Raw genomic sequence first — 13,200 nt, 5'->3', positions numbered from 1 at the left:
GATAAATGATAATGTTACTAAATTCGGGAATAAGGTCAATAAAATCTGGAACAAAAATAAAACGTACACATTAGGAACATACCCTGGTTGCAACCCACTCAATGCAGTCAGTGTTACAGTACCACCACTTCAAGAGTCCTGGCTAAAACTGATCCTTAATCATACTAGTTTGTTTAACAGTTCGACAGGTATTATCTATGTGTGTCTCCCAAAAGGATTGATGTTCCTTTGTTGCAACACTGCACTAGCATGCATCAAGCCATTACATGAAAATGGAATATGTACCATTGGGTTTGCTCATCCCATCCCAGACCTCATTCAAATATATAGAGCCCCTAATCGGGTAGAAAGAGGAATAGGGCTAATAATAGCAGGGATAGTAGCCTTCATTGGAACCATCGCAGGAACCACAGCCAGGTTACTGTATCGGAGATCAGTAATATCAAACATCACTGCAATCATGGAGACAGTAGCCCAAGATTCAGGGGAAGGAATTAGAGCCCTCATCCTAGCCCTAAATTCACTGGCCAAAGTAGTGTTAGATCATTGAATTGTTGTGGACTTCCTTCTGGTCGAGGAAGGGGGAGTCTGCGCAGTTGCCAACATTAGCTGTTTTCCTATGTTAATACTACAGGACAGGTAGAAATTAGAGCAAAAAATCTACTTGACGAAGCTGAGTGGCTTCATAAGTTTAACCAGGGATCAGGGGCCTAAGACATAGCAGGCAGTAAAAATTGTGCTTCCCTCTTTCACATGATTGTTGCCTCTCCTGGGACCCTTATTTGCTATTTTACTATAGCTCCTCTTCGGTCCCTGTTTATTCAACGTGTTGGTCAAATTCATCACTTCCAGACTTCAAAAGTTTCACCTTCAGATGATGGCTCAAGGATTCCAACCCATTCCATGCCAAGATCAAGAAGAAACACAGCCACCCTATGAAGGGCCTTTTGAGATGCATAGAAAATACAATAGTTTAGCTCAGGCAGCAAGAGAATTCCACTCCTCTAATCAATAGAACCTTGCATCCCTTATCAGCAGGCAGCAACTTCAAAGAAGAGACCTCTGTCCCTAAAACCCTCAAGAATGAGGAGTGTGAATTTCTCCGGGGGCAGCTGAGACAAGCTAGGGACAGAAAAGGCCTTAAACAACAAGTTATGTTGGTTAAAAATTTTTTCTAGAAAAAGAATGGTGCAAATGTTGTTTGCTTCCTCCTAATCTGTCCACTTGTGGGTCTCTTTCAGATCAGCCAATTAGAAGTAGAACCCTGGGCATGTGTGGTAAGAGACCAGGTTGACTGTCAGATGGCCTCATCCCGTAAGTATTGCCTAGGAAGCAAGATCACCACACATACGTTATCTAGCGGTGACCAAGCCCATTTCAGAAGTGAGAAGTCCATCAGCCACTTCCATGCCAGAATCCTACCCCGACCCCTTTTTTGAATATATATATATGAAGTTAATGGATATGAATGACTTCCCCTTTCCCACGTGGTATAAAACTGCACCACTAGCCCTTTATTCTGGGAGAGAGTGCTTTTGGGGAGGATCCCCCTCCTCTCCTTACTCACCGCAAGCAATAAACTATGCCTTGCTTTAAATCCGCTTGACTCTTTGTTATTCTTAAAGAGAGTACAAGCAGCGAACCCATTGCATTCAGTAACAAGTTTACTTGCTCTTACTCACAACTAACAATAACAACAACAACTGATCGAATAAGCTGGCACTACTTCTACCAAATGTCTAAGATTCTGAAAAAAACTGTGTGTTTAACCAAATCCAACAATTATTCTGACAAATTTTACTTGAACAATCATTATGTTTTCTAGTATGTCAACTTGAAGATAATTTCCAAGATGTTTAGGTGACTTAAACCCTTGGAATTATATTACATTGAGTTAATGAATTGATATTCATTAGATACTGTGGAATCAAATTTATATTAAAAATAGATATTTTACTTTTATTTCAAGAGGACTTTTTAAAAATTTTTATGTTGCTTTAGGTGAAGGTTTACAGCTAAAGTTAGTTTCTCATTCAAAAATTTATACACATATTGTTTTGTGATATCAGTTGCAGTCCCTGCAATATGACAGCACTCTGCTGCATTCCACCTCAGGATCCCTGTGTCCATTCGTCCAGTTTTCCTGTCCCTTTCTGCCTTTTCATCTTGCTTTTGGACAGGAGTTGCCCATTTGGTCTTGTATACTTGATTGAACTAAGAAGCACGTTTCTCACTTGTGTTATTGTTTGGTTTTCAGGCCTGTCTAATCTTTGGCTGAAAGGGGAACTTCAGGAGTGGGCTTCAGTTCTGAGTTAGCAGTGTGTCTGGGGGCCATGGTCTCAAGGGTTCCTCCAGTCTCTGTCAGACCAATAAATCTTTTTTTTGGTGAATTTGAATTTTGTTCTACATTTTTCTCCCACTCTGTCCAGGACTTTCTATTGTGATCCCTGTCAGAGCAATCAGTGGTGGTAGCAGGGCACCATCTAATTCTTCTGGTCTCAGGCTGGTGGAGGCTGTGGTTCATGTAATCTTTTCGTCCTTTGGCTAATATTTTCCTTGTATCTTTGGTTTTCTTCATTCTCCTTTGCTCCGGATGGGATGGGACCAATAGACGTACCTTCAATGATCACTCACAAGCTTTTAAGACCCCAGATGCTACTCCCAAAGTAGGATGTAGAACATTTTCTTTATGAACTATGTTGTGCCAATTAACCTAGATATTCATCGAGACTATGGTCCCCAGCCCTCAGCCCCAGTAACTCAGTCCCTCAAGGTGTTTGGATGTGTCTAGGAAATGTCTATGACTTTGCCTTGGTCAAGTTGTACTGACTTCCCCTATATTTTGTGTTGTCTTTCCCTTCACCAAAGTTGATACTTGTCTACTATCTAGTTAGTGATTTGCTCCCCCATCCCTCCCCATTCTCATAACCATCAAAGAATGTTTTTCTGTGTGTAAACCTTTTCTTAAGTTTTTATAATAGTGGTCTCATACAATATTTGTCTTTTTATGATTGACTTATTTCACTTAGCATAATGCCTCCCAGATTCATCCATGTTGTGAGATGTTTCGTGGATTCATCATTGTTCTTTATCGTTGAGTAGTATTCCATTGTGTGTATGTACCATAATTTGTTTATCTATTCATCTGTTGATGGGCACTTAGGTTGTTTCCATCTTTTTACTATTGTGGATAGTGTTGCAGTGAACATGGGTTGTGCATATGTCTATTTGTGTGATGGCTCTCTTTCTCTAGAGCATATTCCTAGGAGTGGGACTGCTAGATTGTATGGTATTTCTATTTTTAACTTTTTAAGGAGGTGCCATATAGTTTTCCATAGTGGTTGCAACATTTTACATTCCCAAAAGCAGTGCATAAGAATTACAATCTCCTTGCAACCTCTCCAACATTTATTATTTTGTGTTCTTTCAATTAGTGCCAATATTGTCAGGGTGAGATGGTATTTCATTGTAGTTTTGATCTGCATTTTTCTAATGGCTGATGATAGTGAGCATTTCTTCATGTGTCTGCTAGCTACCTGAATGTCTTCTTTGGTGAAATGTCTGTTCATATCCTTTGCCCATTTTAAAATTGGATTATTTGTCTTTTTGTTGTTGAGGTATTGAAGTATTTTATAGATTTTAGACATTAGACCCTTGTCAAATATGTCATAGCCAATTTTTTTTTTCCCAATCTGTAGGTGTCTTAGTTATCTAGTGCTGCTATAAAAGAAATACTACAAGTGGATGGTTTTAATGAAGAGAAATTTATTCTCTCACAGTCTAGGAGGGTAGAAGTCTGAATTCAGGGTGCCAGCTCCAGGAGAAGGCTTTCTCTCCCTGCCAGCTCTGGGGGAAGATCCTTGTCATCAATCTTCCCTGGTTGAGGAGCTTCTTAGTTCAGGGAGCTTGGGTCCAAAGGGCACACTATTCTCCTGGCTCTTGTTTCTTGGTGGTATGAGGCCCCCCTCTCACTCTGCTTGCTTCTCTCTTTTATATCTCAAAGGAATAGACTCAAGACACAACCTAATCTTGTAGATTGAGTCCCACCTCATTAACATAACTGCCTCTATTCCTGCCTCATTAATACCATAGAGGTAGGATTTACAACACATAGGAGAATCACATCAGATGACAACATGGTGGACAATCACACAATACTGGGAATCATGGCCTAGCTAAGTTGACACACATCTTTGGAACACAATTCAATCCATAACAGTAGATTCTCTTTTTACTCTTTTGGTGAAATCTTTTGATGAGCATAAGTGTTTAATTTTTAGGAGCTGCCAGTGATTTAGTTACTTTTCTGGTGTTTGTGCATTGTTAGTTATGGTTTGTATTCTATTTATGCCATGTATTAGGGCCCCTACCATCATCCTTATTTTTTTTCCATGATCTTTAATGTTTTAGGTTTTATATTTAGGTCTTTGGTCCCTTTTGAGTTAGTTTTGTGTATGGTGTGAGGTATGGATCCTGTTTCTTTTTTTTACAGATGGATATCTAGTTATGCCAGCACATTTGTTAATCAAGAGGCCTTTTCTTATTCACAAACTTAAAAATGTCTGACCCAAAATTAATCCGCCAGTGGGTTTTTTTTCTCTCTCACTGAAAGTGGCTAATTGACTTTTCTTTCCTGTTCAAAAGAGCAGACCATAACAAAACCACTAAGCAGTGATTAAATGAGAAAGAATTAGACTTCTTTAGCTTAAATTTCTAGATGTCTCAGGACTGCAGGTGAATGGAGGGGCAAATCTTCAGGGAAGTTACCTTTTTAATGTTAACTAAGTAGCCATTAAGTACTTCATCACCATGGAAACTTGTATTCTTTCAAAAAAAATTAAGTCTCTGTGAATTCTCCATTCTCTGGAAGCAGTTTCCTTTTGCGTGGAGAATGTTTCCCCAGTTAGCAAATTGTTTATTAGTCATATAGGAATCAAATATTGTGTTATTCTTTTGAATTAATACATGATTATAGTTTTAACAATACCTAGTTCGTCTCCAAGTAAGAGAATGCTGGAACATTGGTTACTAAGCGTAAGTTTAACTTTATATGTTTTTCTTCTTATTTTTGTTTTCTACAGAAAGGTTGTATCTTGGTTTTGTAATGAGCGTGTTTATTTCTGCTGCTTTGGGAAGTGCACAAGTGTCATGTGCTGCTGGAAAAAGCTACGTTCTGTGCATGCAGGGCTATGCCGGTCTGCTGCAAAGTGCTGATGTGTGGTGGAGAGTGCACAGTATCTACCCCACAACTTTCTCTGTGAAGTATAAGCTAGTTACTTTGGTTAAAAGCTATAATTAATATATGGTTTAGACTATACTTATAGGAGCAATAGATTTAGAGAAGTACAACTGTGTAGGTGCTTATATTTTTCAAGAAAAAGAGTAGTTTTGTCCCAGAGGAGTGGTTTTGTAGCCTCCAGCCCCTTTTTATGCTCTTCAAACTTACCAAGGACCCCAAAGAGCTTTCTTTGTGGTTTGAAACTGTCGACATTTTGTTGTTTTGTTAGTTGCCATTCAATTGGCTCTGATTCATGGTGACCCCATGTATGATAAAATGAAATGTCCAGTTCTGCAGCATCTTCATGATTGTTGATATGTTTGAGTCCATTGTTATGGCCAGTACATCAATCCATCTCATTGAGGGTCTCCTTAGCCCTCACTGGTCCTCCACTTCACCAAACATGATGTCCTTCTCCAGTGATCAGTCCCTCTTGATGACATGTCCAATGTTTAGTCTTTCCTAGGTTAAATTTGTACGGATAAAATCATAATATAAATATTTCATACATTTACACTGTATGGGAAGTTCTTAGAGAATTGTCAGTGCCCTCGTTGTCTATGATGTTTCTATTTATCAGAGTGCTGGTGAAGTTATACAACAACAATATAGTATTATCAGTCATAATTTCAGTTATTTTTAAAAATGTTAACTTTGTTTCAACTCTGCTTCTTTAATTTGAGTCTATCATCTTCTAGGTCAGTGGTTTTCAACTGGAGATTCACATCACTTACCTATGGAGTTTTTATTAATATGCAAGTATTTAGGATCTACTCCAGATTTACTGAATCTCTTTTTGACCCTAAAACCCCACAGCATGTTTTCTCCTTTTCAAAATGGGCAATTGAGAGCTTGACATAACTAATGCCACGATGAACCTGCAAGTTTTTTTTTTTCTGCCAGCTTTCTCCTTCCCGCATACCTTTGTTAATGACTTCGTTTTGTTCTGTCTGGCCACCTGTAACTTACGAGCCCCCACATGGAAATTAGAGCCCAGATGTCTGGTCTGTAAATCATTAGCCCGATAAGGAGATGTCCGGCACGTATCTCTTTAGACTGATAAGAAGTCTCTTGTAGTTATCTTGTAATGTGTAACTTATCCAGCTATCTGTGGGTGATGTGCCAAAAGATACTTCTAACTCTTGTAAAAATCATATATAAGCTCTAACGTAAAATTGCCTTTCAGGACTCCATAAAGACAGCCTGCGTTGCTGTCAGACTCCCCATTGGTGCCACCTGCTAAATAAACTTTCTCTTTCTGACTTGGAGTATGTTTCATTGCCTTGACTGCTCCAGGGCACAGACTTTAATGGGGCAACATCTTTACTTGACATTCTTGATATATTCTACTATATACTTGGCATATTCATGGTATAATTATGTCTGGATTATTATATGGCATATCGCAAGAGCCCTGGTGACACAGTGGTTAAGAGCTCAGGCTGCTAGCCAAAGGGTCGGCAGTTTGAATCCACCAGCCACTCCTTGGAAACCATATAGGGTAGTTCTGCTCTGTCCTATAGGGTCAGAATCAGTCAGAATCAACTTGATGGCAAAGGGTTTGATTTTTGGTTTTATATCTCAACATTTTTTTCTCCATAAATATTATGTTCATTCACTTTTATAAATTAGATGTAATGTTCACTTCTTTAAAAATAGGGTTAATCATTATGTTTATAATTATTTTGTCTAAGTTTTTGGTATTGACTTTATTATCTTATTTTGCATGCTGTAGAAACAACCAAATTTCTTTGTCAGCTGCCTTATTCTTGTAATGAACTCTCATCAAATATTTCACTTTTGAAAATGATCAGTAACAAGTCATCCACAGCCATTTTAGGTCTTTTGTCATCTACAGATTGGTTTTTGATTTACTCTGATGCTTCAGCTACTGGCCTGAATGCTTCATCTTCTTCAGGCAGGACCATCTCAAAGCTCCATGGAAAGGACTGTACCAGATACATTTGAGTAGAGGCTTCAAATGGTGTCACATAAATACCTTTCAGACCTCACTACTGGACTGAGTCAGGATTTCCAGAACTCTAGTTGAGAAGCAGATGGGTTTATGAGACTGCAACCCTAAGACTGAGTGGAGTAAGCATTAATTACATAAGACTAAATGACACTGATGAGGGATGATTGTGGTTTTTGTCTGAAACATTGTTCATATTTTCATATTCTATTTTCTGGGTATATAAGGAATCCCTTTCTCTTTTCTCTTATGTTATCAATAACTCATAACAATTTAGTAGACTGTGCTTTTGTAAACAGAAAGGAAACATTTGCAGATAGCATATTTTTCTCCCTGCCTGATCCCTCTAAAATTTGGAAACTCTTATTGAGTATTGAATATTCTTATTTTTATGGCAATATAATTATTTCATAGGTTCAATAAGAACCTGTTCTCCTTGTTACCATGGCATAATTTAAAACTCAAGGAAACCTGGACCGCGGAGCAGAAGCCTGCAAAGAAAGGTCCTATCTTCTGGACCCAAGCATTTGTACTCCATGTCCCTTTGAGTTCAACTGGATTCCTAGCTTCAGAAATCCTTGATGACTATACCATTAACTGTTGTAGGGTAAAAACATCACAAAGTTTAGTAAAGCAAAAAGAAAAGTTTATTCAGCATATATTCAAAAAAGCAAAAGTGGGAAGCAGACAAGCATGCTGCCACAGCCATGGCTGCTCGAGTCCAAGGAAATATTACAGAATAAACAAGATCAGGAAAACTCACAAGTATGCTGTCACAGCTATGTCTGGCCGAGTCGTAAGACTATTACGGAATAAGCAAGAGTGGGAAAATGGACAAGCATGCTGCTACAGCGATATCTGCCCTCGTCCAAGGAATATTACATAATATTAACATTACAAAATGGGCAAAACCATTGAAAGCTTCACCTTTTCACAGATTGACTAGAAACTGATCCTACATTTTGAATTGTCATCCTTAACAATCATTGGTACAGGTTTCAGTAACGACGGTCAGGAGGGTCTTCATTGGTCCAACAAATTTTCTATTCACTAAATGCTAATAGAAAAAGATAAGAGTGGAAACTCTTTTGTGTTCTGTTTCATTGGTTTATGTGAAAAGTTCTCTAAAAGATATTTTCCAAGATAGTCTTAGCTATTATCTTTATATCTCAGGGCCCAGTTGATGTGTCCTTGTGAGTCCATCTCCAGCTGGGTCACATTCTCTATGCTCAAGGACAGGGAATAATGACGCCAACATTATTTTCTAAATCAACCCTCAACAAAATGGATTGACACAGTGGCTGCAACAATGGGCTCAAGCATAACAATTGTGAGGATGGTGTAGGACTGGGCAGTGTTTCGTTCTGTTGTACACAGGGTCGCTATGAGTCGGAACCAACTCAATGGCACCTAACAACAACAACTGCTTTGATACCTTGCAAAACTGCATCCAACATCTGCTAGCTATAGATAAGATAAAATCCTATAGTTATAAAGATGCCAAGCTATTTCTAAGGAGCTCTCTGACCCAGAGACTCCCCAGCTTGATGATCCAGGAACATCACCTAGTCTCTCTCCACTTCTCGTCTATCCCTAGGCATTCCTTTGATTTCTTCTCTGTCCAGTGCCTCCCTGGGCCACTTGCCTGTGAAAGATCTCTTTCTGCAAGGGATTGCCTCCTGCGTACAAACTTGTCAGACCTATTAAATAGCTTGCTGTGCAACACTGCCATCTCACGGTAATGTGTTTTTCTTTGATCAGAACTGAACTACCTCAAACTCACTACACAAGTTTACAAAGCCTTCTTGGAAAAATAGTCCTGGTACTGGCTTACAGGATTCCCAGACTTACAGGTGAGTAGGAAAAGTTACCTCTTGGCAGGCCTAGGAACCTTAGGATATTTTGGGGACCTCAAAAAGAGAGGAATTCACCCAAATCTATAGGTACTGCAGGTGAAATCTTGTGGCAAGTTCTTGGTTTGGCTTTCTAGCTTTGAGAGGCATTTGAAGTCCAATCTGTTATTCCTTTTGAAAACTTACAACAAAGCAAATTTAAGAAGGCCTCTATGGTAAATTACCATTCTTGCTGTGCCTGTGTAAATAATCAGGACAACTCTAATGACAGTAGCCTTGTTTTGTGATTAAGAATAATCTTTCTCTGAGATTTTTTTATCAAAAGAGGGGAGACTGAAGGAAAAAATGTGTTTCAATGGAAAAATACTCTTTGCCTATAGCACAGCCTTCCAGGTTACCAGATTCTAGTCCTGTTCATTGTCTTTGAGCTATTTTGCACCTCTTTGTAAATTATATGGTAGCTATGCAAACTCTGTCTTGTCTGGTAGAGTTTTAACAGACTTTCTCTCCCAATGTGGAAAATTGGTTTTAGCACCTACCTGCGGCTTGGACTAGGTCATGTTACCTTGCTAATTGTCAATTCTTTTCAAGTTTTTAAAAAAATTTTTATACATTTTGTCATTGTTTTTGAGAATATACACAGCAAAACATACACCAATTCAACAGTTTCTACATGTACAATTTAGTAACTTTGATTACATTCTTTGAGCTGTACAACCAGTCTCACCCTCTTTTTCTGAGTTGTTCCTCCCTCACTAACATAAACACACTACCCTCTAAGGTTCCCATCTAATCTTTTGAGTTGCTGTTGTCAATTTGATTCTACATAGTTTTTTTTTTTTTATTGTACTTCAGGTGAAGGCTTACAGAACAAATAGTTTCTCATGAAACAGTAGTACACATATTGTTCATGACATTGGTTAACAACCCCACAACATGTCAACCCTCTAACTTCTCAACCTTTTTTTTTGGTGAAAATACACATAGCCAAAGATACACCATTTCAAAAATTTCTACATGCACAGTTCAGTGACATTGACTACGTTCTTCCAATTGTGCTGCTATTCTCACTTAAGATGAAGGCTTACAGAACAAAATAGTTTCTCATTTAACAGTTACTACACATGTTGCCCGATGACAATGGTTAACAATCTCACAACACATCAACAATATCCTTACTCAACCTTGGGTTCCCTATCACCAGCTTCCTTGTCCCCTTCTGCCTTCTGGTCCTTGTCACTGGACTACTGTACCTCATTAATCCCATTTGGTTTTACGGGGCTACATAGTTTTTAAAAGAGCATAATGCTCATGGCAGACTTTTTTACTAGTTAAGCTAAACTATCGTTTGGTTTTAAGACTTCTGGGGATACATACCAAGTTTTTAATTCTTCCAGTTTTCTTCAGTATCTCCCTATTGCTCCTCCAAACTGGCTTTTTCAAACTTTCTCTCTCCCGCCTGACTTGGTGTCACTAAGAACTGAAACATGACTGCCCAGTTCCCCACCTGAATTCTGAAGCCTGAGGACTTGATATAAACCTTGAAGGACTCACCATCAAAGCAGACCATGCATGACATGGGCCCTAATTCTCTCTCGACACCTGGTGAAGGTCTTGGGTCATGCATGCCCTTATACAACAGAGACTATGGCCAACATCACCAAGAACATGGGCATCATAACTCGAGAGCTTTAAGAAACTCAACAAGTGATGCTACTGCATAACTGTTTTCCTATACCCACATACAGCACTATATCAGATGATGTTATAATTTTTTTTCCACCATCAAACATAATTTTAAAAAATTGTGAGGATAGTCTATAATATTTACTGTTATTTTTACTCTCGCCACTATTCTTGCTTTCTTCCTGAAGTCTCAGCCTCCTGTTATCATTTCCTTTCTGTTTAGAGAAATTTCTTTGACAACTCTTTAAGAGTAAATCTCTTGGCAACACACTCTTATTTTTCCTTATCTGCATTCTGAAGGATATTTTCGCTTAGTATAGAAATTGGTGTTGACAGTTCTTTTTTTTTCCAGCATTTGAAAAAACATTGTGCTACTTCCTTCTGACTTGCCTGGGTTCAGATGTGAAATCTGCTTGCATTTGAATTGCTGTTTCCCTATAGTAGGGTGTCAATTCTCTGTAGCCACTTTCAGGGTATTTTCTTTGTCTTTAGTTTTCAGAATTTTGATGATGGTGTTTCTTGGCATGGGTTTGCTTGGGTTTATCTCGTTCAAGGGTTGCTCAGCTTCTTGAATCTGCAGGTTTTTTACTTTTGCTAAATTTGGGGGATTTTTAGCTATTATTATTTTGTAAATATTTTTTGAGTCCCACACTCTTCTGCTTCTCAGACTCCAATGATATGAATGTTATATCTTTTGTTATAATCCTACAGGTCTCTAAGGCTCTGTTCATTTTTTTTTTTTTAGTCTATTTCTCTCTGTTGTTTAGATTGAGTAATTTATATCTCTTCAAGTTCACTGATTCTTTCCTCTATTGTTTCCAATCTACTATTAAACCCATACAGTGAGTTTTTTATTTTGGTTATTGTATTTTTCTGTTCTATAATTTCTCTTTGGTTCTTTTTTTATATCTTTTTTCCCCCTTTGGTGAGAACTTTATATATTTTCATTTGTTCAAAGAGTGTTAATAATTGTTGCTGAAACATTTTTATGTTTGCTATTTAAACATTCTTGCCAGATAATTCAGATACATCAGTCAGCTTCTGCTGACTCATTCAAGTTGTGGTTGTCCTGGTTGTTTTTACGAGTGATTTTTGATGTTTTAGTATTATGCTGTGAGACTCTGGAAGCTATTTAATCTTTTTTAGCTGGAAGTCATCCTGTTAAGATGTAGTGCACAGTTCCAAGTGGGGGTGTATGTTTAGCTCTCCACTGGGACTCACTGGATTCCACTGACAATACCCCAGCAAGTGTAGAGCACTGATTCACACCTTATTGGAGATGACTGGGGTAAAAATTCACCTTCCTCCCTGCTCTACTGACACCTTTCTGGTGAAAGCAGAGCATTGCCTCTCACTAGCTTCACTGCCAGATAGTAGTGTAAGCTCAGGTCCCTGCTGGGTCCCACTGACACTAGATGGTGGAGAGGAGGAATCAGAGATCTGATTTGTCATAACTTGTTGCTGCATAGTGATGGAAACTCAGTTCCCTTTTAGGCCTGGATGACACAAAGGGGATGAGAAAGCAGAGTTGCTACTTTTCTGAACAGCTTTATTGAAGTATAATTGACACACAATATGTATTTAAAGTGTATATTTGGGCAAGATTTGATGTATGTGTATACCCTTGAAATCATTACCACAGTCAAGATGGTGAATATATCCATCACACTCAAGAATTTCCTTATTCCTCTTGAAAATCTCATCTTCCTTCCTCTCCTATCTTACCCCCCACCCCCACCAATCCTCAGGCAATCACTGCTCTGCTTTATGTCACTATAGATTAGTTTGTATTTTCTAGAATTTTATGTAAATGGAATCAGTATGTAGTCTTTTTTGTCAGACTACTTTCACTCAGTATATTTATTTTGAGATTCATCCATATTGTTACACGTATAGTTTATTCTTTTTTATTGCTGAGTAGCATTCCATTGTATAGATATACCACAATTTGCTTATTCTTTCACCTTTTGATGAACATCTGGGTGTTTCCAGTTTTTGGTGATTACAAATAAAGCTAGTTGTTATCAACATTCTTGTATAAGTCTTTGTATAGACATATGCTTTCATTTCTTTTGGGTAAATATCTAAGAATGAAATGACTAGATCACATGACAGGTGTATGTTTAAATTTTTAAGAAATCTCAAACTGTTGTCCAAAGTAATTATCCAACTTTGTGTTCCCATCAGCAATGTATGAGAGTTCCAGTTCCTCCACATCTTCATCAACACTTGTTATGGTTAGTCTTTTTAATTTTAACCATTTTAATAGATATGTAGTAGTATCTCACTATAGTTTTAATGTGAATTATTTCCTAAGGTTATGATTAATAATTTTGAGCACCTTTTAATGTGCTTACTTGCTATTTATATATTTTCTCTGGTGAAGTGTCAGGTCAGATCTTTTTGTCCCT

The sequence above is a fragment of the Trichechus manatus genome, unplaced genomic scaffold (genome assembly GCF_000243295.1).
Source record: "Trichechus manatus latirostris isolate Lorelei unplaced genomic scaffold, TriManLat1.0 scaffold00179, whole genome shotgun sequence".
In the NCBI taxonomy this organism is placed as follows: Eukaryota; Metazoa; Chordata; class Mammalia; order Sirenia; family Trichechidae; genus Trichechus; species Trichechus manatus.
This window is presented reverse-complemented; position numbering follows the sequence as displayed.